The sequence below is a fragment of the Acinonyx jubatus genome, chromosome D4, assembly GCF_027475565.1.
Source record: "Acinonyx jubatus isolate Ajub_Pintada_27869175 chromosome D4, VMU_Ajub_asm_v1.0, whole genome shotgun sequence".
In the NCBI taxonomy this organism is placed as follows: domain Eukaryota; kingdom Metazoa; phylum Chordata; class Mammalia; order Carnivora; family Felidae; genus Acinonyx; species Acinonyx jubatus.
In genome coordinates this window covers 30,784,165-30,807,960 of record NC_069391.1, presented here as the reverse complement: position 1 = coordinate 30,807,960, position 23,796 = coordinate 30,784,165, and the positions used below count along the sequence as shown (strand labels likewise).

The 23,796-nt window shown below is 40.6% G+C and overlaps 1 protein-coding gene and 1 long non-coding RNA gene across 7 annotated transcripts in view; one reads left to right on the top strand and one right to left on the bottom strand.

The window, feature by feature from the left end:
• PLPPR1 (phospholipid phosphatase related 1) overlaps window positions 1-23,796 on the top strand; it is a 590,773-nt gene that overhangs the window by 473,198 nt on the left and 93,779 nt on the right. The gene's annotated exons all lie outside the window — the stretch shown is intronic.
• LOC128312157 (uncharacterized) lies at window positions 11,459-23,667 on the bottom strand. Its single transcript, XR_008291070.1, has 5 exons — window positions 22,398-23,667; window positions 21,331-21,534; window positions 18,340-18,465; window positions 15,805-15,978; window positions 11,459-14,814 (listed from the first exon to the last, which is right to left on the bottom strand). It is a non-coding gene; the product is annotated as an uncharacterized LOC128312157 (long non-coding RNA).

Below are 23,796 nucleotides of genomic sequence, written 5' to 3'. Positions count from 1 at the left end.
AGGATCAACAAAAGGAGGGTTTCCCTGAGGGAAAACACACCCAAATTAAAGTAGAATTTTTCCCCTAAAAATGAGAACATGCGCTAAGATCCCCCCTACCCGCCCCAAATCATTGCCAGTGTATTTTCTCAAAATAGAGAGGTATTTTGGGACGGAGATACCCCTTTTGACAAATCTTCCCAGATACCAGTGGATTCTTTCAAGACAATGTCATTGCATTCTCTGTAAAATCATGAACAACTCAGTCAAGTCTCTTTCAAATATATTCATGCTAACAGCAAAACTCTAAATGGAGCTTAGCTTCCTTGGCAGATAATATTAAGTACCAGGAGTTTGGACATAATGAACACGATTGTTGCTTGATGTGTACAGATGTGACAGTTTTATCATCTTGACGGTTACTTGTACTTGCAATTTTTATTGCCTGTTTTTGACAACTCATTTTTCTCAGCTGGAACCTACCAGGTGATTGTTATAAATGCCAGCCTGAAGATAAATAATCTCATGAAGTTCTGCAAGAACTTGATGGTTCTGAGTGTCTTTCTTCTCTTGGGCCACAAGGCATTGCACATTATCGTTTGGGGACAAAGACATTTCTAGGCCTCTGTCAGTTTGTGTGCCTTCAACGTAAAAAGAAGAGTGAGTCTTGGCCTTGCTGTCTGCTCTTTCCTTGCAGATGTTAAGGTTTAGCAGATCTGACCACCTTGTTCCTGAGACTTAGATTGCAGCTACCTTAGATCTTTGTATTTAAGTCACATCCAGAACTTTCCAAGGAGAAAATATCAAAATCTCATCCTCATGTGTAGTGGGATACAAAGAGAAAATAAGGTGATGTGAAAAGCCTGGGGTTTGAATCTTGGCTCTGCCATCCACTGCTGCTATAAACTTGGATAACTACTTTGCACTTCAGTTGCTTCATCTGTGAAATGGAACAACAAAAAACAAAAAACAAAAAAACTTCCTCTTGGGCACTTCTGAGAAATAAATGAGGGTAAGGCACCTAAAAGTACTTGCCAAGTAGCAAGTGGTTGATATTAACAAAAATAATTAAAGTAACAGCTTCTACCCAATAGAAAACAGATACAAAACCAACAAAGATGAAAAGTAAAACTAACTACACAGACATTTCAACATAGACACCAAAACCCTGACCCTTAGAGAGTTTAATATAGCAGTTTAATCCCCAGATACATCACGTTGCTGGGCTTAAGGGGATAATGTTTTTAGAATATATATTAAGATGTTGTTGGAAAGGTTTAAAACAAAGCAATGAAAAATCTGTTGGTCCTGGGGCACCTGGGTGGCTCAGTCGGTTGGGCGTCCGACTTCAGCTCAGGTCATGATCTCGCAGTTCGTGAGTTCGAGCCCCGCGTCGGGCTCTGTGCTGACAGCTCAGAGCCTGGAGCCTGTTTCCGATTCTGTGTCTCCCTCTCTCTCTCTGACCCTCCCCTGTTCATGCTCTGTCTCTCTCTGTCTCAAAAATAAATAAACATTTAAAAAAAATCTGTTGGTCTATTAAATTGCAATGACACGTGCAAATTATAAAGTACTTTCCTATGCCTTTTCCTATTTAATCATCTCTTTGACTCATGTTTGCAGTATGGAGCCAAAGGACAATGCCAACATTTAGGTAGCTATTATCGTTTATGTTTATTTATTGAGAGGGTGGGGAAAGAGCCAAAGCTGGGAAGGGCAGAAAGAGAGGGAGAGAGAGAATCCCAAGCAGGCTCCGTGCTGCCAGTGCAGAGCCCGTCACGGTGCTCAATCCCATAAACAATGAGAATGAGATCATGACCTGAACTGAAATCAAGAGTCAACTGAGCCCCCGAGGCATCCCTAGGTATCTATTATTTTTCACAGTATCAAGATAGCAGTGTTGATTTTAAAAATGAGATATGGTTGCCATCACCCTCTATCCTTGTCCTCAGGTACTCTTCCAACTGAGTGAGGGTTCCTCTGATCTTCAGCATTGAGTCTGTTCAAGTTGGATGTTCTGAGATCAAGGGCCCAGTTAAAATAAACTGCTATCCAGAGAAAATAAGTCAAAACTAAGAGACTCAGTCTGGCCCTCGAGGACAAAAGATCAAAAGAAGAGGAAATATGGTTCCAGGCGAAATCAGATGGTTGGGCTCCAAGGGAAGGACTAGGAGTTGGGCCTGGGAAATCATTCCCACCTCACCCTCCTCCTGTTTTCCTTACTGGTTCTACTCCTTCACCCGCCTACCCTTTCAAAGATAATACAATGCCCAACCTGACTTTGAGGGAACATACATATCTCTTATAAGTGTAAGAACAGATGTGCAATCTCACTGGTAATCTAAATCTAAAAATGGTAATGCTGGTAACTATAAAATACCATGGAAGGATTTTGAATAGGTCAGGGGTACAGCCAGTATGAGAGCAACTTTGCTCTTGTCAGCATTCTGAAGAAATACATAGCTCTCTGCACATATCTCAGAATGTAAGTTATACAGATTTCACAGTTCTTTAAACCTGAAAATACGGATATTACACCATTAAATACACCATATTTGACATTTGTTTGGTGTTCTATTATAGAACTGGAGTACTTAAAAATATCAGTAGGATAACATTGACCCTATGCAATAGGAATATGTCTTCACATTTTAGATTTCCAATGAAGAATCTGAGGTACAGAGAGGTTAACTGTTTTGCTCAAGACTGCACAGCCAATAGGTGTTAAAGTTGGATTTTCAACAACATAAATTTAGACTTATGTTCCTTCACTGCGTACATGTAGGAGGCATAATGATTGGTTTCATAGTATCATTGAAGAAGTGAACTTTCTGTAGTGGAGAACTGACTTAGGTTAGGGAAGTTCTTTCTGATAAGTTCAGAGACCAGAATTCAAATATGTAGAAATGTCGAAATGTGAATTTCCCTTTCTGTAATCTGCCATTCTTTAAGCGCTTAAAGTGTATTACAGACGGTCCCTGATTTATAATGGTTTGACTTAGATCAAAATGCGAGACGATCCTATCTCATAGCATATGAAAATATAATTTAAATATTTTTTATTTTTGTAATGTTTATTTATTTTTGAAAGACAGAGACAGAGGATGAGCAGGGGAGGGACACAGAGAGAGAGGGAGACACAGAACCTGAAGTAGGCTTCAGGCTCTGAGCTGTCAGCACAGAGCCCGATGTGGGGCTCAAACTCATGAACTGCGAGATCATGACCTGAGCCAAAGTCAGACGCTTAACTGACTGAGCCACCCAAGTGCCCCTAAAAATATAATTTATAGTCATCCTCACTTAGAGGAGGAGGAAGTATAAAATGGCAGTCTGTAGGGAGAGCAACTTGGTACCCTGTACCAGATCTTTAAGATTTTGTATTCCCCTTGGGACCCCAAAAGCACACTCTTAATCTATGCTCCAGAAATAATCACGGATGTGACAGATTTGGGTAAAAGATGATTTATCATTAAATTGTTAGTGATGAAAAAGGAAAGCCCCTAATATTAAACTACAGGGTGGGGGGTAAAAATTCTTGTCCATTCAAAAAAGTACAATACTATACATCCACAAAAAAGATATTGTAGAAAAATACTTAATACCATGAAGAAATACTCAAACTAGATAAGGAGATGGGTGAGAGGGAATGAGTTCAAAAGAGTATCTAATCTGAGTCTACCCAGGCTTCACCAGACTGTGAGTATAGACCACAGTGACATTATCTGTAAGAACCAAAATCTCACTGTCTAGTGCTCACACCCATTCACAGCAGATTCGAGCAGCCCCAGTCTTCCCCGGTTAAGCCTGGAATTACCACCCATGCTCAGGCAGCAGTGTTTTGGGTTGTTACCCAGAGAACTGAGAATTTACATCCACTCCAGCCAGTGCACATCTATTTCCTCAAGCAAAGAAGGCACATAAAGGTGCCTCGCCCTGCCATTATTAACATTGTTCACAGTGGGGATGCTAATATCTGAGCCACTGTTAGGTTCTCTCCACAGAGGGTGGGCAGAAGCTCTGCTCTCAAACTCAGCATCTCACTTCATCACCTGAGCATTAGTGGGGTGCTGCTGGGTCTTAGGGTTACATCTATAGCCCTTCTGTTCACAGGACTGACACATGAATCCATGGACTTGTGGAAGGGCCAATACCTAAGGCAGACACACTTGTCTCCTCTACCCTAATTTTTCTTCTGTTTTATACATGCAGATTAATTCATAGAAAATGTTTTTGGAGGACCATCAGCGTCACCAATTTCTCAGACTTACCAAGTTGTGTTAGGGTCATGTCAATAGACATTGCAGCTTCAAAGCCAGATAATCTCTCCATTCAAATTCTGCAGTGCAGAGGTAAAACGTAATACCTGTTTAGAAATATATGTATGTGCCTATACAACTAAATGCCCAGAAAAAAAGAGGTATGCATAAAAATCAGTGTTTATCTCTGGGTGTTGGGATTAAATGTATATTTTTTGCATGGAGCCTACTTAGTTTTTTCATCAGAAAAAATTAGGGGCACCTGGGTTGCTCAGTCAGTTAAGTGTCTGACTTCAGCTCAGGTCATAATCTCATAGATGCGGGGGTTCGAGCCCCGCATCAGGCTCTCTGCTGTCAGTGCAAAGCCTGCCTTTGATCCTCTGTCCCCTCTCTGCCCCTCCCCATCTCATTCTCTCTCTCCCTCTCTCTCTCTCTCTCTCCCTCCCCTCTCTTTCTCTCTCAAAAATAAACATTGAAAAAATTTTTAAAAAGCAGCTATTTAATTTTTTCTTTTTAAAATTGCACTAAGTTATTGATGTGTGTATTATAATGTACATAATTCTTTTTACAAAGGTAGAAACTGGTCACTACTTCTTCTGTAATTTGAAAACTCATTATATTCACAAAAAGTCCAATGTCTTACATCATTTCTCAGAGGGGAATTAATTGAAACAATAGTGAGAGTTGCTCTTTCTAACACTTGATTGTTTTTATAACATAACTTGATTGTTTTATAACATGGTTGTCACCAACACCAAGCCTTAGGGGGCATTTCTATAAATAATTATAATCATGCTTTAATTGTTGGTCTTGTTTAGGAAAATATATTTGAGTGCTCTGAATTTTCTTCTCTTTGGTAGGTTGATATATTAAGTTGTTTATTGTATAAAATAATGATTGTTCTTATTTTCAGTTTTTTTTTAAGTTTATTTTGAGACCGAGAAAATGCGAGTGGGGGAAGGGCAGAGAAAGAGAGAAAATTGCAAGCAGGCTCCACAAGGTTAGCACAGAGTTTGATGGGGGGCTCAAACTCACCAACCATGAGATCATGACCTGAGCCGAAATCAGACACTTAACTGGCTGAGCCACTCAAGTGCCCCCTTTTTTTCAGTTTTAAAAGGGTCTTTTCTACACATACTTGTGGACCTGTCTTTTTCTACTTAACTGGAAGCTCTGGCCAGAGTATCTACCCATGATACTCAGGATCTTTGGTGCATGTTCTATCAGTGGAGTAAACATATGGCCCCTTCCCACCCCCATGCACCACCACCTAAAACATTTCTCCCCACAGTTAATGATAAAGGCATCACCTCTTAGTGCTAAATGGGAATTTAGATCACTTATGCAAAATCTCTCTTGTCTCAGTTAAGATAACTGAGATTCAGAGAGGGTAAGCAACTTGTCTGAGACCACACACCTGGCTATTAACTGAGTTGGCAACCAAACCTGTAACCCTGACCCTCTCATAATCAATAGCAAATTAAATTAGTTATTCACAGCCAAATGATTCCAAAGCAGAAGCTATAAACACTTGGAAATAATTTCTATACAAGAGAAATTATATAAAATATGGTCTATCTTAATATACTTAATATGATGTGAGGAGGAACCATCAAGTGTAGTAGAGCCCAAAGCCTACAAAGATTCTGTAACGGCTCCGGCTGGGAAGGGGTCAAGAAAACATCCCAGAAGAAGTCACATTTAGTCCAATACCTAAAGATTAGTGAGATGCTACTCAAATGTAGGAGTAGGCTCCAGGGAGGAATGCTGCAGGAGGAAGGGACACCTTGGTGTGGGCCAAGAGCTGAGAAGGTCCCCCAAATTTGAAGAGCTGCAAGAGTTTTATTAAGGCTAGAGCTTAGAGGAGAAGACAGGGAGTAGTGATGGGACACTGGGGAGGCAGGCGGAGGCCAGATCGAGAGGTATCTTGCAGGCCCCAGGAAGCAGTTTATCTTAAGGGTTTGGTGGAAACCGGAGCACTCCGGTAAGGATATTTTAAATTTATGCCTTACCTGGTAATATGAAATGGCAGGGAAGTGTGGTGAGATCCTGGTGCCAAGGAGAAGAGCCATGAGCTCAGGTTTTCACCATTTGCAATAGATACCTTCTCTCCCCAGACTATCCTTTTTTTCTTTATTTATTTACTGAGAGAGAGAGAGTGTGTGTGTGTGTGCACGTGCGTGAGCAGGAGAGGGGCAGAGAGAGAGAGGGAAAGAAAGAGAATCCCAAGCAGACTACACACCAGCAGCACAGAGCCTGACTCAGGGCTCAAACTCACGAACCATGAGGTCATCATGACCTGAGCCAAAACTAAGAGTCAGACACTTAACCAACTGAGCCACCCAGGCATCCTTCTCCAGATGATCCTTCTTAGTAAAGAACAAGTGTCATGGTGATGGGGTCCTCCGTGCCCACTCTCCCTACTACATAATAGCTATGAAAAATGTGAAAGGGACCAGGGACTATGCTACTGAAAAACTTCTGAGCATAGAAAGTATCTTTTAGAACTGCTGTATCATCACCCTTTATCATAACCAAGGAAACTTTGAAAAAGACCATCTCAACAGTTGGGTCTATCTTTCAAGTTTCCCCAAGCTGCACTAGGTTACGTGCTGGTTTCTTATAGCAGAGGTCTGAAGATAGTTTTTCCCTAAGATTACTGACCAGGATATATAAACACAATGACTTCATTTTCTGTCCCTGTGTCTACTCTTCTGTCCTACTTTCCTCTTAAGTTCACTCCTGCTCATCACACCATGTGTTGGAAAAGTATGGTCACTCTAGCATAAGGGTATCTGATCATTTTGTTCCTGACCCATGATCAGTTGGTGGTATCCATATTTAAAGTGATTTTCCAGAATTTGACCTGCAAAATGCTAGCATCCATACTCTTGTTATAGTCTCTTTATGAACAACAGCTTATATTTGAAAAAAAAAAAAAATGGGATGTAGGAAAGTAAAGTCCATCTAAAGCCAAGTTAGAGATTTTTCTCTCTGAGACACCAGTTAGCCTACATGAGGATGGCTTCACTGGCACAGAATTTTCACAGTGTAGTCTGAGGACCGCCTGCTTTGAAATGATTGGGGTGCCAGTTAAAATTCAGATTCCTGGAGCACCTGGGTGGCTCAGTCAGTTGAGCATCTGACTGTTGATTTCTGCTCAGGTCTTTGATTTTGGATCAGGATCATGGGATAGAGCCCTGTGTCAGGCTCTGCCCTGAGCGTGGAGCCTGCTTAAGACTCTCATTCTCTCTCTCTCTGTTTCCTCTCTCTCTCTGTCCCTCCCGCATGCATGCACTCTCTCTCTCAAAAAATAATAAAATAGGGGCGCCTGGGTGGCTTGGTCAGTTAAGCGTCTGACTTCAGCTCAGGTCATGATCTCACAGTCTGTGAGTTCGAGCCCCGCGTCAGGCTCTGTGCTGACAGCTCAGAGCCTGGAGCCTGTTTCAGATTCTGTGTCTCCCTCTCTCTCTCTGCCCCTCCCCTGTTCATGCTCTGTCTCTCTCTGTCTCAAAAATAAATAAACGTTAAAAAAAAATAAAAAAAAATATTAAAAAAAATAATAATAAAATAAAATAAAAAATTCAGATCCCTGAACCCAACCACTGATCTTAATCAGAATGGGGGAGGGAGGTGAGAGAGACGCATTTTTCTAAGTTTTTCAGGTCATTCTTATGTAAAGTTGGCTCATATACACCAACAGACCCAATTTAGGCAGATGCTGGCAGTGCACTGCCCATTTTCTCTTGATCCATCCAGAGGGCATTTGCAAATAGTACTGAACAAGCATGCAGTTTCCCTGTTGTCTGTCATCTGGCAGTAGACGCATGCTAGGCCTGACAAGTTGAGTAGACTGTGATTGTTGGGGAGTTACTCCCAATTACTCTTGACCAAGTTACTCTTGAAGGAGGAGTGATGGTGGATAAACAATCCTCAGTGGGACCATTTGGAAGGGAGTTTGGTATAGTCTCTGAGAGGTCCCCAGCAAGGTATAATGCCAGTTGCCCTGGAAATAACCTAACCATCAATGTATCTTTATTGGCTTTCCTCCCTTCCCTAGCTCCCTTGCCCTGTGCCCTCCCTCCACCCTACCCTTCCCTTCCTCACCCCCTCACCTGCTTCCTGGGATCATTTCTCAAATAATCTGCTTGGACTCACATCATTGTCTCAAGGTCCACTTTGGGGGGAATGCAAATTAAGGCAGAGAAAATTTATATGAAGTAGAAAAACTTTATTGCAACCGAATTAGAGGATAAGACTTAAAGAATGGAGGGCTAAAAAAATTTTTTTTAAGTTTATTTATTTATTTTGAGAAGGGGGGGAGTGAGGGAGGGAGGGAGGGAGGGAGGGAGGGAGAGAGAGAGAGAGAGAGAGAGAGAGAGAGAGAGAGAGAGAGAGAGAGAATGAGAATGAATATCCCAAGCAGGCTCCTCACTGTCAGCGCAGAGCCCAATGTGGGGCTTGAACTCACGAAATGTGAGATCATGACCTGAGCTGAAACCAAGAGTCATATGCTTAACTGACTAAGCCACCCTGGTGCCCCTAAAAATTTTTTAAAGAGATTTGATGTAGGAAATTTTATTAAATCTGTCCAATTAAAACTGAGCCAATTTAGGCAATTTTTTCTATTGTCTGCTGTCATTTCTGTGTGGGTGTTCATCCTTCTATAAAATCTAATGTGTTCAACATCCTTCTCAAAGTATGCTAATCACTTGATATTAAATCCTGCAGCTTTTCCTTGAGAAAAAAATTCAGGTTTTCAGGAGATGAATATTAATTTTATATATGCAACATGGAATTTGGATGACTTAGGAATTAATTTTCCTTTGATAATAGACAAAAGAATGGTTAGCCAAAAAAGGGGAGGGGGGAACTTTAAACACATGTTTTCCCAGGGACTACATGTTATTTGACTAAGAATTTCAACTGTATATTACTAAAATCTAAGTTCCTCTCAGCTGACGGTTGTTCAAATGCATCTTTAGTATCTTCTAAGACAAAACACTTTGAAAATAAAATTTGGTGTCTTTCTTGTCAGCTCTAAAGGAAGACAGCATGATATTTTGGGGAAAAGTTTGGATTTAAGGGTTTGGCAAAACAGCTGTATCACCTTCAGCAAATTACTGAACATCTCCAGATTTCCATTTTCTCATTCATTAAAGGGTAATGATAATAATAATGCTTCCTTCACTAGGTTGTTTTGGGGATTAAATAGAGTTTTTTTAAGGTGCCTGGCACATGGCAGGTGGATACTCCCTACCCATAGGCTCACACAACACCCCAGCTAGAAGCACACACTATGACAAAGCCAGCTTTTATCAGCTCAGGAATGCCCTTGAGGTTTCTTTTCATATACTCTTGTTTAACTTGCTCTGTTCTGTCATTTCTGTCCAGTAACTGTCTTGGGCTGAAGGAGCATTATTTATAGAATTCTGTGTAGCTGATGTCTCTGACCCGCAAACATTTGGCCAACTTTGGCATGGCCACTAGCTCCAGTGAAAACTCAAATGACTGGCTTGTCAACCTAATGACATACACAAAATTCAACTGTTTAACTTGTTTGCTTTCCACAGAAATTAGTCTGTTTTGACAGAACCGAATGAAAAAACAGATCGTTTTGACATTCTTTAAACACAAGATGCACAGCGCCTAGGTGGTTCAGTCAGTTGAGCGTCTGGCTTCAGCTCAGAGCATGATCTCATGGTTCATGGGTTCAAGCCCCACATCGGGCTCTGAACTGACAGCTTGGAGCCTGGAGACTGCTTTGGATTCTGTGTCTCCTTCTCTCTCTCTCTGTCCCTCCCCTACCTGTGCATGCGTGCGTTCTCTCTCTCTCTCTCTCTCTCTCTCTCTCTCTCTCTCTCTCATAAATGTTAAAAAAAAACACACACACACACACAAGATGGAAAATAGCCAATGAATCTTGTCCAACCAGTTTGGAGGTTTATGTGTCTACCCTTGGCACTAAAAAACAGTCTGGGTTGTATGGAATTTTTCCTTTTGGATTGGTCCTTCAAGCTTGCATGAATGAGCTGTGACGGGTTCTCCGACACAGATTTCCAAGTGAACTCAGGACCTCGGTACCTCAGGACCTTTATTTGATGTGTGTAATGTTACTACTTAGGCTGTTGACTCCTTCACACTACAGAGAATTTTATGTTGAGTTCTTAATGGCAGTTCCACTTTTCATTGTGCGAATGTTTTATTACTGAACATATTTTTATTGTATATATTTCTAGTCCCCTCCCAAAGTACTGTCTTCTCTTGTCTTCCCTATGGAGTTATATATGTAAAAGTCTTACTGCTGTCTGACCTAAACTTTTTGAGGGTTAGGATGATATCTTTTTTATCTTCATATTTCTTGGTACCTATTATGGCAAAATGATTTGTACAGAGTATATGCTGGTCCTCATTTTGATTCCTCCAGAAACAGACTCTAAAACAAAGATTTGAGCACAAGTAGTTTGAAAGTACCTGTAAAGAGCAAGGAAATAGAAAAAGAATGAAGCTCATACAGGGCGCACTGAAATGCAGGTGCCATTGTGGAGACCCAGGGCTCCCAGTGCAGTTGGAAACTTCTGGAAGGTTGCCTGGAATATGCCTCAGGGTTCCCCATAAGGAGTGAGAAAGTCGCAGTATTCATCCTATGGTGAATATGTATTGTTGCTTATGGGAACGATGGTAGCAATGATAGCTGCATTGTTGTTTGACGTTTACTCCAAGGGGCATTGACTCCTGGGCACTTCGACCAGCTCTGCAAGCAGCCGGTGCATTCTCACTCCTCAGAAAACCCTCAGTCAGAGAGTGACTTTATAAGAAAACCCAGGGGCGCCTGGGTGGCTCAGTGGGTTAAGCGTCCGACTTTGGCTCAGGTCATGATCTCCCAGTTTGTGAGTTCGAGCCCCGCGTCGGGCTCTGTGCTCACAGCTCAGAGCCTGGAGCCTACTTCAGATTCTATGTCTCCCCCTCTCTCTACCCCTCCCCTGCTCATGCCCTGTGTCTGTCTCTCAATAATAAATAAACGTTAAAAAAAAATTGTAAGAAAACAGTGAGGGCTAAAGGACCATGAGCAGGACACTGACCACCGCTGCTATAATGCTCAACAAACCCTTATCGTACAGAATTGAAAGGAATTTCCCAAGAGTTCTAATATAATGTCCCAAATGGCCCTAAAAACTGAAATCCTTGGTTTTTTGTTCATCTTCTGCAGTTACAGATCTTCAACAGCATCAGCTTTGTCAGGACTGAATGATTTGGCGACAGTGTCATTTCTAAAACCAGTAGCAGGGAAATTTTTCTTCTAACTTAGTCACACTACTGGTATGTCTTCCAGACACAAGCCATGTTACAGATGGAGCAAAAAAAGTACTTTTTATGCTTTTTAAACCAAGCAATATGGGATCACAGTAGAGACTTTGAGCAAAAATATTCCATGGTCCTTTGGAAACAGTGCTGGGCCAGAAGTCAAGGAGTTTAGGTTTTCTTCTTTCCAATGTGCCTCTGTAGCTGTGTAGCCTTGCAGAAATCCCTCTAAACCTTCTAGGCCCCATTTTGCTGATCTGTAAAATGTACAGATTGAACACTAAGGTTTCTTCCCACTTTGAGCAGGATTCACCTCTGAAATAAAGCAATGGGACTTATATTCGTTACAGGGATCAAGTAAGGGGTGACGAGAAAAAATACAGACTTATATGTAAGTGCAAACATACATATTTATTTCTGTAACATTTGTAGGTCTCTATTTATTCTATAGTTATTTTTACTCCAGAAATGAAAACACAAAATTTTATGGCATTCAGAATATATCCTTTACAAATGATTGTACTCCCCTGAAAGCACATGTTTTCTTCTCCCGCTTACAAATGAGAGTATATTTTCCGAGTAGGATCAGAACAGGGAAAGAAATTTGATAAAGAAAATTATATCTTGTTTTTCTTGTGACTGGCATGATTAAATGGTCTATAGAGATGAATGTCAGCTGAAGATGTGTGAAAATAACCTAAGGTTGCTTCCCCATGTGATGCAAGTTTCTCTTAATTTCCCATTGGTCTTCATAAACTGAGCAGGATTGTGCTAGTATGAAAAGACTCCCTATCTCTTAATATTAAAAAAAATCACACTTGCAGGGTTTTTTTCTGGTTTAGCCTGAATGTTGGTCTTATACCCTACTAAATGTAAGGTTTTATCATTTGTTCCCAAGAGTTAGGATGTTGTGTTAAGGGGTAGTAGCAACTAGCTCAAACCCATTGGGGATTTGTGGGCTCACCTGAGCCAACCCCTATCTTTAAGGACTTTACATCACACTACAAATAAGGAAAATCAGGTGCTTCAAGGTAAGGATAAAAATCATATTGTGAAAGATATGTCAAAGAGAAGAAAGATTCACATTCTAGGGTAGCACTACCCCTAATCATCCTGGCTCTGATCTTCCCACTTCGGTGGGAAATGCCTAGGCTTGGCTGATACTCAGCTGACGATAAAGACTGTTATTAGCTCTGGTTTTGAGTTCCAGCCAAGTTTATGGGCACTCAGCAGCTGCTGCCCCCAAGTATTGAGAAAGCAAAGCCACAGCCAGGCCCTTCTGCCAGTGCGTTGCCACTGTGTGTACCTGTTCATCTCCCTGGAGACCAACCCCACTCCAGACTGGGTCTTTAGGACCCTGGAAGCAGTGAGTGGGTTTCTGAGGCTCTCTGCCTTCTCTAAAGGGATCTACATGTTCTTATTGGGCTAATAGGAATATCTGAGATCCCAGTAGACCTTTGAGTCAAATTCAACTTTGGAACTTTTTAACAACTGGGGACATCTAGGGAGAGGAGCCTGTGCTCACCCCCAGTTCAGTCCAGTCTAGAATGAATCATGAAGTAGGTAATGTTCAGTTTTATTAGGTCTCTGAAAGAAGTTTAAGTTCTGTCTTTTGGAGAGAAGGCCTGTGTGTGTGTGTGTGTGTGTGCGCGCGTGTGTGCGCGTGCTGGGGTGGGGAAAAGTGTGGTAAACAGCTTTCTACAGTTTCTTATGGATTTTATTTTAATAATTACAGTGCCAGATTTGTAACCTTTAAGGTACTTATGTTGTCCATAGTTTTATTACCCAATAGTATGTGTGTGTATGTATATATGTGTATGTGTATATGTATACACATATATTTGTATTCCCATAGTTTTATTATTGTTTCTTTTTTGGAAATTATTTTCCTTACCCTCAAGGTCTTTGTGCAAGGGCTCTAAAACTTCTCACTAGAAGGATTGGAAATGTAGATTCCTAGCTCCTCGAAGATTAGATGTGAAGAAAATAGTTAATTAGGAGTCTATACTTTAAACAGTTACCCCCTGTGATTCTAAATGCAGTTGGCAGGTGGGTCTTATTTTGAGAAAAACTATTTTAGAGAAGCTCATCTGATAAATTTTTTTGAAAAACCTCTTCTAAAAAGAGGTCTTGTCGATGCCAGAAATTGAGTGTTTCTAAATAGAAGTAAATCATGGATAATTTTTTGTCATCTACAAGAAAATAGCCAATAGATATGTGATACACACTTGAAGGTCATCGTTATTTAGGGCATGTATGCATTTAAGCATTTTGTTTTGTATTTTCACCTATTTTTTTATGTTTAAATTCGTGTTGACAGTTCCCTTTGGACATGACAAATATAGCTACTTAAAAAGTCTAAAATATCATGGACTAGCCTTTGACCTTAGAAATGTTAGATATTTTACTTAATTAGCATTTATTAAATACATATTTATTGACATTTTTCTTTGTACTGGGCCCTCTGCCTGCACTGAAGTGATACACATGTAAACTGTCCCATAAATGTTACCTGAGTGTCCTGAACTTCTGTGCTTGTGTGAAATACACAGGCTCAAACAAAAAGAAGTTTTGCTTAAACAAAGAGGTGTTGTTTGCTTAGTTTTACTCAGTTTAGGAATCATAAACTTTATTATCATTGTGAGCAAGACCTAGAGAAATGTTCAGAATCTCAACTGATGACTGGAAGTGGGTAAGATAGTCATGGGGGTAAGAGAAGTGTCCCCACAAATTATACCAACATGTTTCCCCAGGGATTCTGGAGAATGAGAATTAAGGTCACAGTGACTAAAGATGTACAGGAGCTGGGCTATTTCTCAAACGTGATAAGGTGGAAAAAGGTTTAACAACTACTGATTTATGATTATCTGGAGGCCTTTTTAACTTAATCTTTTGTAATACAACAAAGACTATCTGTAAATGTCTGAACCCATACTCTGGAAAGGAAGGTAGTGGACCAGACTTGGTTGTACATCAAACACACACACACACACACACACACATCCTGTGATTTCAAGGCCCACACCCTTGGCCTTCTGATTAACTTCCTACAAGTTCACTTTGAGTACAGTCCTTATCCAGTGATTCTTGAGGAAGGATATCTGAGGGTGTTTAGTCAAGTAGCTGCTGCTTTGACGTATTCACCTGAGATTCCATTTGCTCCCTTCTGCAGCCTGAGCTTTCTCCCGGAGTCTGAACTCTCTGATCAGGTACAATTTTTGCTTAGTACTTTTGTGATGCAAGCAGGTTGCCCATGGTTCTCTTGCTCTATGGCAAAGGGCTGAAAGTGGGGACAGGAAAAAGATAGGTGTAAACTTGGACTCTTTGCCAGCAGATTATCTTCTTGGAAGGGATTGAATATGGGGGTGCCTGGGAGGCTCAGTCAGTTAAGCATCTGACTCTTAATATCAGCTCATGTTGTGATCTCTACAACAGTTGTGAGATCGAGCCCTGCATTGGGCTCCGTGCCGAGCATGGAGCCTGCTTGGTATTCTCTCTCTCCCTTTCTGTCTGCCCCACTCCCCCACAAATAAATAAAATAAAATAATAAGGGGATTGAATATGAACACTGATTCCACCTCCAGCTATGACACCCAGGTTTTCCTGCTAAACTGGTATATGTCTAACTGTATATGGGCTAATTATATTTCCCCTGTGACTACCACTAATACCTGGAGCTACCCTTTCCTCTAAGAACTCAGAGCTGTTCCAGGAACTCACTTGGGAAGAAGAGGGTCCTAGCATCACCAGGTCTATAGTAACTTAGGATTTGACATCCTCAGTAAAGGCATAAAGTGGACCACCATAGCAACCCCTCCATTGCCTACCCAGGACTTAGAGTGAACATAGCCCCTCCCCATTCGAATCCCTCCAAAAGGGACATCACCTCTACCTAGGTCAGAAGTATGGACAGGCAACAAATGCATGTGTGCTAAGAGATTTTTTCTTCTGTGATTATTTACTTTTTCTCAATTATTTGCAAAGTTATGCTTTTTATAATCTATAATTATCTTAATTTTTTGTTTGCTTTTTTTTATTATGTCTCAATTGACTGTAACCTCCATGTATAACAAATACAAGGTAATAAATATTGGTTCAGTGAATGATTAAACTCTCAAGAAAAATCTAAATATCCGACCCCCTTCCCTTCCTCTCACTTGCTCCTCTTACAAGAAATGAAGAAGAATGGAACAGAGAAGGAACTAGAAGCATTGGACCACACTGACCTGCAGGATTATTACAAGGGCTTCCCTCTGTCCTTTATCAGTACCTGAATTGGGAATTGAAGAGAGCTGTCTTCATACCCTCTAATTCTTTGATTCAGGTTTTTTCCAGTGATGTGGTTTCTGCCAGCTGTGTTGTGACAGTCTTCATACTCTGAACAGTTGGGTAGAGTGCTTTTCTTGGAACCCGCACTGCATTTTCAAAGTGTTTTTCCAGGGGCCTGAGATGGAATGATGGGAGGTGAGGAGAACGTGAGGGTAAATTTGGGGGGGAGGGTAGAACCTTATGCCAGCTTCAGCCTATGTGACATGAGGCCACTACCACTCACCACCAATGGCAATTCATCACAAATGGACTGTATTTTAGTATATGAAGTAATCAAAGAATTCCTGAAGAAACCATGATGAATCTGGCTTATCCTTCAGGAATTAGAAGAAAAATTCTGAGCCTGTGAGTTTGAGAATGGAAGGAGTACTTCAAAGGCGGGGGGGGGGGGGGCAGCCAAAATACATATCAAGAAGTAAGCAGTGAGAGAACTAGGAAAAGAGTGAGGACCAGGGAAGGACTTACTGAAGCCTAAGGAGAGGTCCCAGATTAGAAGGCTAATGGCCCTGTTCTACCTACAAACATATTTTGTTTGGGTCACACACTATTTTAACAGTCAAGAAACTTTACATGAAAATCCAAGTTCTGATACCTCTTGAAAAATTGGAAGATCTGTGTCGCAGACTATGAGTCTGGAGTTCTCTCTTGTCCAGCAAGAGAGAGGATACAGAATTGAACAGGAGAGAGGCTAACGTCCAGGAGGAGACAAGAGCCCAGAACGGGTTTCATCTCCGTATTTATTGAGGTGAATGTGAAGAAAACAAGATCTTACATATGTGAACATGGAGAAAACAATCAGACAGTAATCATTAACTCGTGTGTGTAAGAAGCAAAGGGTCTCGGGAGCAAACGGAGTTTGTGATCAAGGTACATTGGTGCCATATGGAAAGTAATTTCCTGCAGGTGATATTAACAAGTTACTCGTGATTCCATTACGATCTATGGCTAGCTAACCTCGGGCGTTTTTGCCCCGTGGTGGCAGTTTTCCACCCTAAGCTTTTTTCTAACCCATTTATGTAAGTAGAACCTATTTCCCCACAGATTTGGTGATACTGGGATCACATCCCATAATGCATCAATCTCCTGGAGCTGGGAGACAGCTTCCCCTTTAAATAGAGCGTGGAGTTTTTGGTTACCAAGCTCTGTTGACTACTTATTACCTTATGTTCTTCCAATTTCACTCACTTACATTGGTCCCTGCAAGCTGCAAGATTCCAACTCTGGTCTGTGGAATCAATTTAGGATTTTTAAAGGGCCGACAGGATGGAAATGAACAGGCAGTCATTGTCTGCCTGACTCCACCAAAGAGAACCAGGGACTCAGAGAAGGTGCGGCCGGCACTCAGGCTTCCTTAAGAGACACATGTGTGGAGAATGCCCCTTGAGCCTGAGCATCTGGCAGTGATTGAACATTTCTTGGTAGTGGTAGTACTGGGCTTTCTACCCCCTTTGTGATGGTTTTCTCTGTCAGCACGCCTTTCTGCTTTGCATTTTAGTCAATCTGTGCTGCTCTCTCTGTAAACATTAGTACCTCTTTTGGACATTACAGCTATTCTTTCATCTTTATACCTCAACTTCATTTGTTCCAAGTGGCTAAGTATCTCTCTACTGGAAAATTTGCTTAGTCTCAGTAAATGCGTGTCTGTTATTAGTTCAGATTAGTTTTGCCAAATCACTGGATATAAAATCCTCGGGGTAGAATAAATTAATACATTTGTAAAGGTAATTCCATTAAGCATTTTTCCACCACAGTCAGAAAAAGGATATAGAACATTTCTAATGACTCCTTTGGAGTGGTTTTGTAAAAGACCCCCACAAATTCTAATTAGTTGTAAACTGTAATTTGGCTTTCACATTTACAATGATGGATCTCTCTGACCACTACCACTCCCTTTAGCAGCTCCCGCTTTGGCGAAGTTAAAAATAAATAAATAAATAAAAAGGGAACATCCAAGTTGGGCATGCCATTATGCCATTTAGTCTCTTTTTGCCTTGTTTTTCTCATTTATTGAGCATACCTGTGAGAACCTTGGACCAGGGAAGAGGCTGCCCTTAGCTTAGAAAGTAATAACTAGGCTTATGGTTCTCAAAGGTAAGTCTCCAGCCTATAGCGTCAGCATCACGTTGGAACCTATTAGAAATGCAAATTTACAACTCCCACTCCAGACATAATGAGTCAGAAAATCTAGGGGGTGGGCCTTGTGATCAGTGTTTAGCAAGCCCTCAGGTGATTCTGGTACATAAAAGTTTGAGAGCCCATATTCTGCATTTCATTTACAACAACTATATTGTGAGTTTCTTTACAAAGCTTCCTCTGAAGCTAAACAAATAAGCTAAGGCATGAGGTTCAAAGAGTCAGACCTTTTTCCTCTGTGAGTTTTTCCTGTCTGGTAGATATGTGTGCTTTGTGGGTGTCTCAGCAGAATATGTGATAGACAAGACGAATTTTTAAGGTTATTGTGGAGTGGAAGAAATACCTGTTATTTATCTCTCTGTTTAGGCTTCTTTCTCAGATTTCTTGGGCATATTCTGTCCACCAGCAAGCACCTCCACAGCCCAATAATCTGCTGCTGCTTCCCTTTACACAATCTCCTTTCCATCGTCTGTTGATCGGAAAGATACGATCAAACAATTGACAATGAAGGACATAGGTTTGGTCCAGATTATAAAGACACATAGGTAAAATCAACAACATACTGTGAGCAGTTGACAGTGCAATTGTCTTGATTTCCACATCAAATGAATATAAAGGAATCTGACCGTTCCAGATTTGTCCATCTTTCAGCTACTGAGATAGTCCCTCTAAGGAATTTCTACAAATGTGATTGTTTTACCAGTGAGAAGTTTTAAAAATAGAACATCAATTCTATTCTGGATCATGGCCTTGCTGATCTAATCACTTGCTCTGTCTTCAAGATTAACACTGATTCCTGCAGACAGTTTGATTGTGCTGTGATTGTTAACCCAGGTATGAGGCCAGGAATAACGGAGCCTTAGATGTGAAGAATGGGTGGTACTTCCTGGAAGTATATGGATTCGTGCCATAACCTCTGGAGTTTCCTTTGGATGTAGAATGGTTTTTAGAATTAAACAACCAAATGTTATGTACATTTGCTATGTCCTGATAATTGTTCTGAGTTGTGATCATTAGCTATGCTTTACTAACACCATAAACAATGGTTAGTGCTGCAGTGAAGCATACAGCAGCATTCTGCACAGGCAGAAGTGCCACTTGCTTGGGGGGAGAAGCTACGAATTGTATGCACCTCACAGAAATTCATGGAACCTGCCCGCACTACTTCTTCAGAGCACTAAGGGGATCATCTGGGAAAAGATACAGACATGTGTAGATAATGACACCAGCTGCTCAGAGGCCTCTAGCTCCTTAATCCAGGGGGCACAGGAGATCCCTGGGCTCGGTGGGGTTTGTGTAGAAAATAACCAGTGGTTAGGAACAGACAGTCTGTGAACTCCACCCCCCCACCCTTCTCTCCGAAGCCCTTTGCAGGGGGCTGAACTTGCCTTCTTTTTCTCCTCCTGTTCTTTATAATGGGTTTTAAGTATACAAGGATTTATAATCTCTCATCAGTTTTTTCCCACATTAACCTTGTATCATATTATTGTTATGAAATTTACCCATTGCTGTTGGTCATTGTTGTTTGTAAAAAACAAAGGCATTTAAAACCTAGAATTTGGAAGAAGAATGAAATTTTCTTCTTCATCTTCACAGTGAAAGTTAGGCATCCCTCCATTTTTAATCTTAATTAAATTTAATTTGATACTCATGCTATAATTATAATTATGACTTTATGAGCCCCTGGTTAATTTCAGAATTCTGATGTTGCTGCTGAGAATAATAATCGAAAAGATAGGACTGGAGATTTCACAAGGGGTCACCCACTCAGCCAGAAATGAGCTTCATTAAGACAGAAGGAGAAAGTGCCCTGACTCCCAGGAGCTAGCACAGTACCGTCAGCTAGGCCTTGGTGTTCTCCTGTTGAACACACACAATTTCACAGGACATCAACATCAGGCAAGGCCATTCTGTGGCTATTTTGGATTGAGACAAAAACAAGACCACTCTGAAATCACATCTAAACACAGGTAAAACATGAACTTTGTCCAAGCCACAAAATCCCAAATATCCCCTCTTTCAGCTAAGAGGGATTGCTGTTTCTTTGCCAATTACAGCTTCAGTCTCTCTCTGCTCTGCCCTGCCCTTAGATGAGCTTCACTGAGACCATCATAACCCTTCCTGTGCTTTCTGAAAGTACCCACTCCAGAGAGAAGCCTGCTTCCTCAGACACTCCTCAAATCACTCAATCAAAGCCCCAGTCCTACAAGCCCTTGCTCAAACCCTTTTCCTGAGACACCCCACAGTTCCCCATTGCTGTGCATTCTCCCTCTCTGCGACAGGCAACAGACCCAGCATGTTCAACTACAGGTGTGTTTCTGGTGGCCTTTGGCTAGAGAATATTCTGTGAGTGGATTGCTTATTTGGCATACCCACTCCGGATAAAACATTGAAACTATGCTAGTTATACCCTCCTCCTTAACCCTGGGCGTGGCTTGCTGATGGAGCACTTCTGTCCCTCTCTGACTTCAGCTCCTCACGGGTTCATATGCTGCAGGATTTTAGTCTTTTGGACAGAAAGAGTCACCTTAGAATCTAAACTGAAAAGGTACCTTAGGGTTCCCTAGAAAAACAAAACCAATAGGGAGGGAGTGGGGGTGGATGGATAGGTGGGTAAATACATGAGGTAGATATTATTCTATTAAATATCGAATATTTATTGCATGCCAGGAACTGTGCTAAGTGCTTTACATAGTTAAATTGTTTTAATCCTTGTGACAAGCCTATGAGGTAGATATGATCACCCCCATTTTACAGATGAAGAAACCAAAACACAGAGAAGTGAATTAACTTACCCAAGATTACACAGCTAGAGTTCAAATTCAAGTCTAACTCTATATCCTTTGCCCTTAGCTCTTACATTCTACTGCCTTTGAGATACCTCCTGTATTTCCTATAATCTAAATGGTGATAATTCAGAATACCAACTATACTCAGAGTAATATAGGTAAATCCAGGAAAGTGTAATAATAGTTATTAAAATGTTTGTGTATTTTATTTTAGAATAAATGTAATTACCAACCCCATTCTTCTCAGTTCCAACAGTTAATGAGTACAGTGATCAAACTCTTAAGAGAGCCATATACTAGTATCAGAATATAATGACAGGTTTCAGATTGTATATGCAAATATTGTCAAAAGTATATTTCTTTGAGTTATCAGGGATCATTTGAAGTACAAACATAGGAAACTGTCTTCTTCGAATACGAATGACCTATCTGAGAGATGTGCGTGATAAGGACTGATTACAAGTGCATTATGGTCTTGTCTGGTGTAATGCATGTTTCACCGTAACTCTCTTCCTTCCTGATAACAACTTGTTAGGTATTTATACCTGAGAGTGCTATTAGATTTCTTAGGATGTTTCTCTTTTCTCCAATCATTATTCTCAGTCTTCTGTGTTCTCTGTCCATCTTTGTCACAGTGGGTATTTCCTTTCATGGTCTACTTGATCACTCCTGAAGGCTAACTTGCCATTTTTTCCTACAGTTTGTCAGAATTTCTATAATGGTTTAGCCACTTTTATACCTCTTCAAGCCTGTAAATGTATTAATAATGCTAGTTAATAAATCAGGAGCTTATTGGAATACCAAAAATGCATAAAATTTTTTTGAGTTAGCACTCAGAGAAAGATATAATTCTTACAAATGCTTTTTAAAAATTTTTTTAATGTTTATTTTTGAGAGAGAGATACAGAGACAGAGACAGAGTATGAGCAGAGGGAGGGGCAGAGAGACAGGGAGACACAGAATGTGAAGGAGGCTCCAGGTTCTGAACTGTCATCACAGAGCCCCACGTGGCGCTCGAACTCACAAACTGTGAAGTCATGGACTGAGCTGAAGTCAGACGCTTAACTGCCTCCGAGGCACCCCTTACAAGTGCTTTTAATAAGCACTATAGGAAATTTAAAATAAGGCATGTGTTTGACATTCTGTATACATTGTAGAAATTTTTTTTCATTTCATTTCATTTTAATTCCAGTGTAGTTAACATACAGTGTTATATCAGTTTCAGGTGTACAATATACTGATTCAACAATTCTATACGTTACTCAGTGCTTACTATGATAAGTGTACTCTTAATCCCTATCTCGTATTTCACCCATCCCCCCCACCTACCCTCTGTTATATATACGTTGTAGCAATTTTAAAGTTAATATTAAAATAGTAAATGCACAGGAACCTAAAATTTATAAACAGATACTATCTTCCTAACACTTATCAATGTCAACTTTATAAATTAAAAGTCATGGTTCAGACATGATTACAGTGTGCTTTCCTGTTCATTATCTGAAGCAACCATGGGAAAATCTATATTCTCCTGAAGCTTGGGGAAATACTACTTAGCATTTTGTATATAGAATGTTCTTTATCAAAAAAAATGTTCTATATCCATTTTTACCTTAAGTTGTTTTGGTTGCAATTCATTTTCACAACCTTCCACTGCTCTTCTCCCAATCAGATTCTGAGTCTAATAATGCCTTGTCCCTAAAAAAGGAAACACACTGAAAAAGGAAGGAGAGTTAGTGTAGTCATGAGCTCCTCATACACAAATGTACCGCTGTTTTAATGGTATGCACAGGAGGTTAAATACTGGCAGAAAAAAAGTGTGTGATACTTTGACTAAATAATGTATTTCATCAGCATTGTATGTCTTTCTCCAAACTTCTGTGAGTCCATATATTCATGGAGAGAACCAGAAATGCGGGTCAGTTTGGAAAGAAATATTTGCCTGCAGTTTTGGTCTGAGAAGAGAACATGCAGCTCAGTCACTCTTGACTGCCCCGTGAGGCCTCCAGAAAAATCTGTGAAGAGATGGATGAGGTGACAACACAGATCCTGGTAAAGAGGGGTTTAGGGATTGCCATCGTTGAAGGAGTAAAGATTAGGTCAGAAATATTTTTGTTCAACTCCATTCAAGAATCAATCATGTTATTCTGTAGGGATGCTGGAGGAAATTACAATTTGACCTGCTACGAAGGTACCTTTTTACCCTTGATGGCTTCTGAATAACTCCTTGTACTTCAAGGAGCTTAAGCACATCATTGCATTGCTAACACATCCTGACCTAGCTGGCACGTCAGCACTTCGCCGTGTCACATTCATCTTTTAGAGGTCTATTGTATGTATGTATATGTGCATAGGTATGTGTACTTGTGTATATGTGCATATGTATGTGTACGTATGTACACATATGCATGCACATTTATACACACACTGTGTGATAAAAATAAAGAACAGTAGCAACAGCTTTGGGGCACCTGGGTGGCTCAGTCATTTGAGTGTCTGACTTCAGCTCAGGTCATGATCTCACAGTTCATGAGATCGAGTGTCGCATCGGGCTCTGTGCTGACAGCTCCGAGTCTGGAGCCTGCTTCAGATTCTGTGTCTCCCTCTCTCTGCCCTTCCCCTACTCATGCTCTCTCAAAAAATAAATAAACTTTAAAAAAATTTAAAAAAGAAACAGTAATAACAACTTTAAAAAAAGGTCTGGGGGCGCCTGGGTATCTCTGTCAGTTGAACATCTGACTTTTGCTTTTGGCTCAGGTCATGATCTCACAGTACAGTCTGTGAGTTCAAGCCCTATGTCAGGCTCTCCCACTGCTTGGGATTCTATCTTTCTCTTTCTTTCTGTCTCTCCCCTGCTCATCCACATGTGCTCTCTCTCTCTCTCTCTCAAAATAAATAAACTTAAAAAAAAATCTGTAGCTTAAATTTTTCATATAGAGGATCATTTCAAGTTGTTTGTTTGTTTGTTTGTTTGTTTGTTTATATTTTGAGAGAGAGAACACAAACAGGGG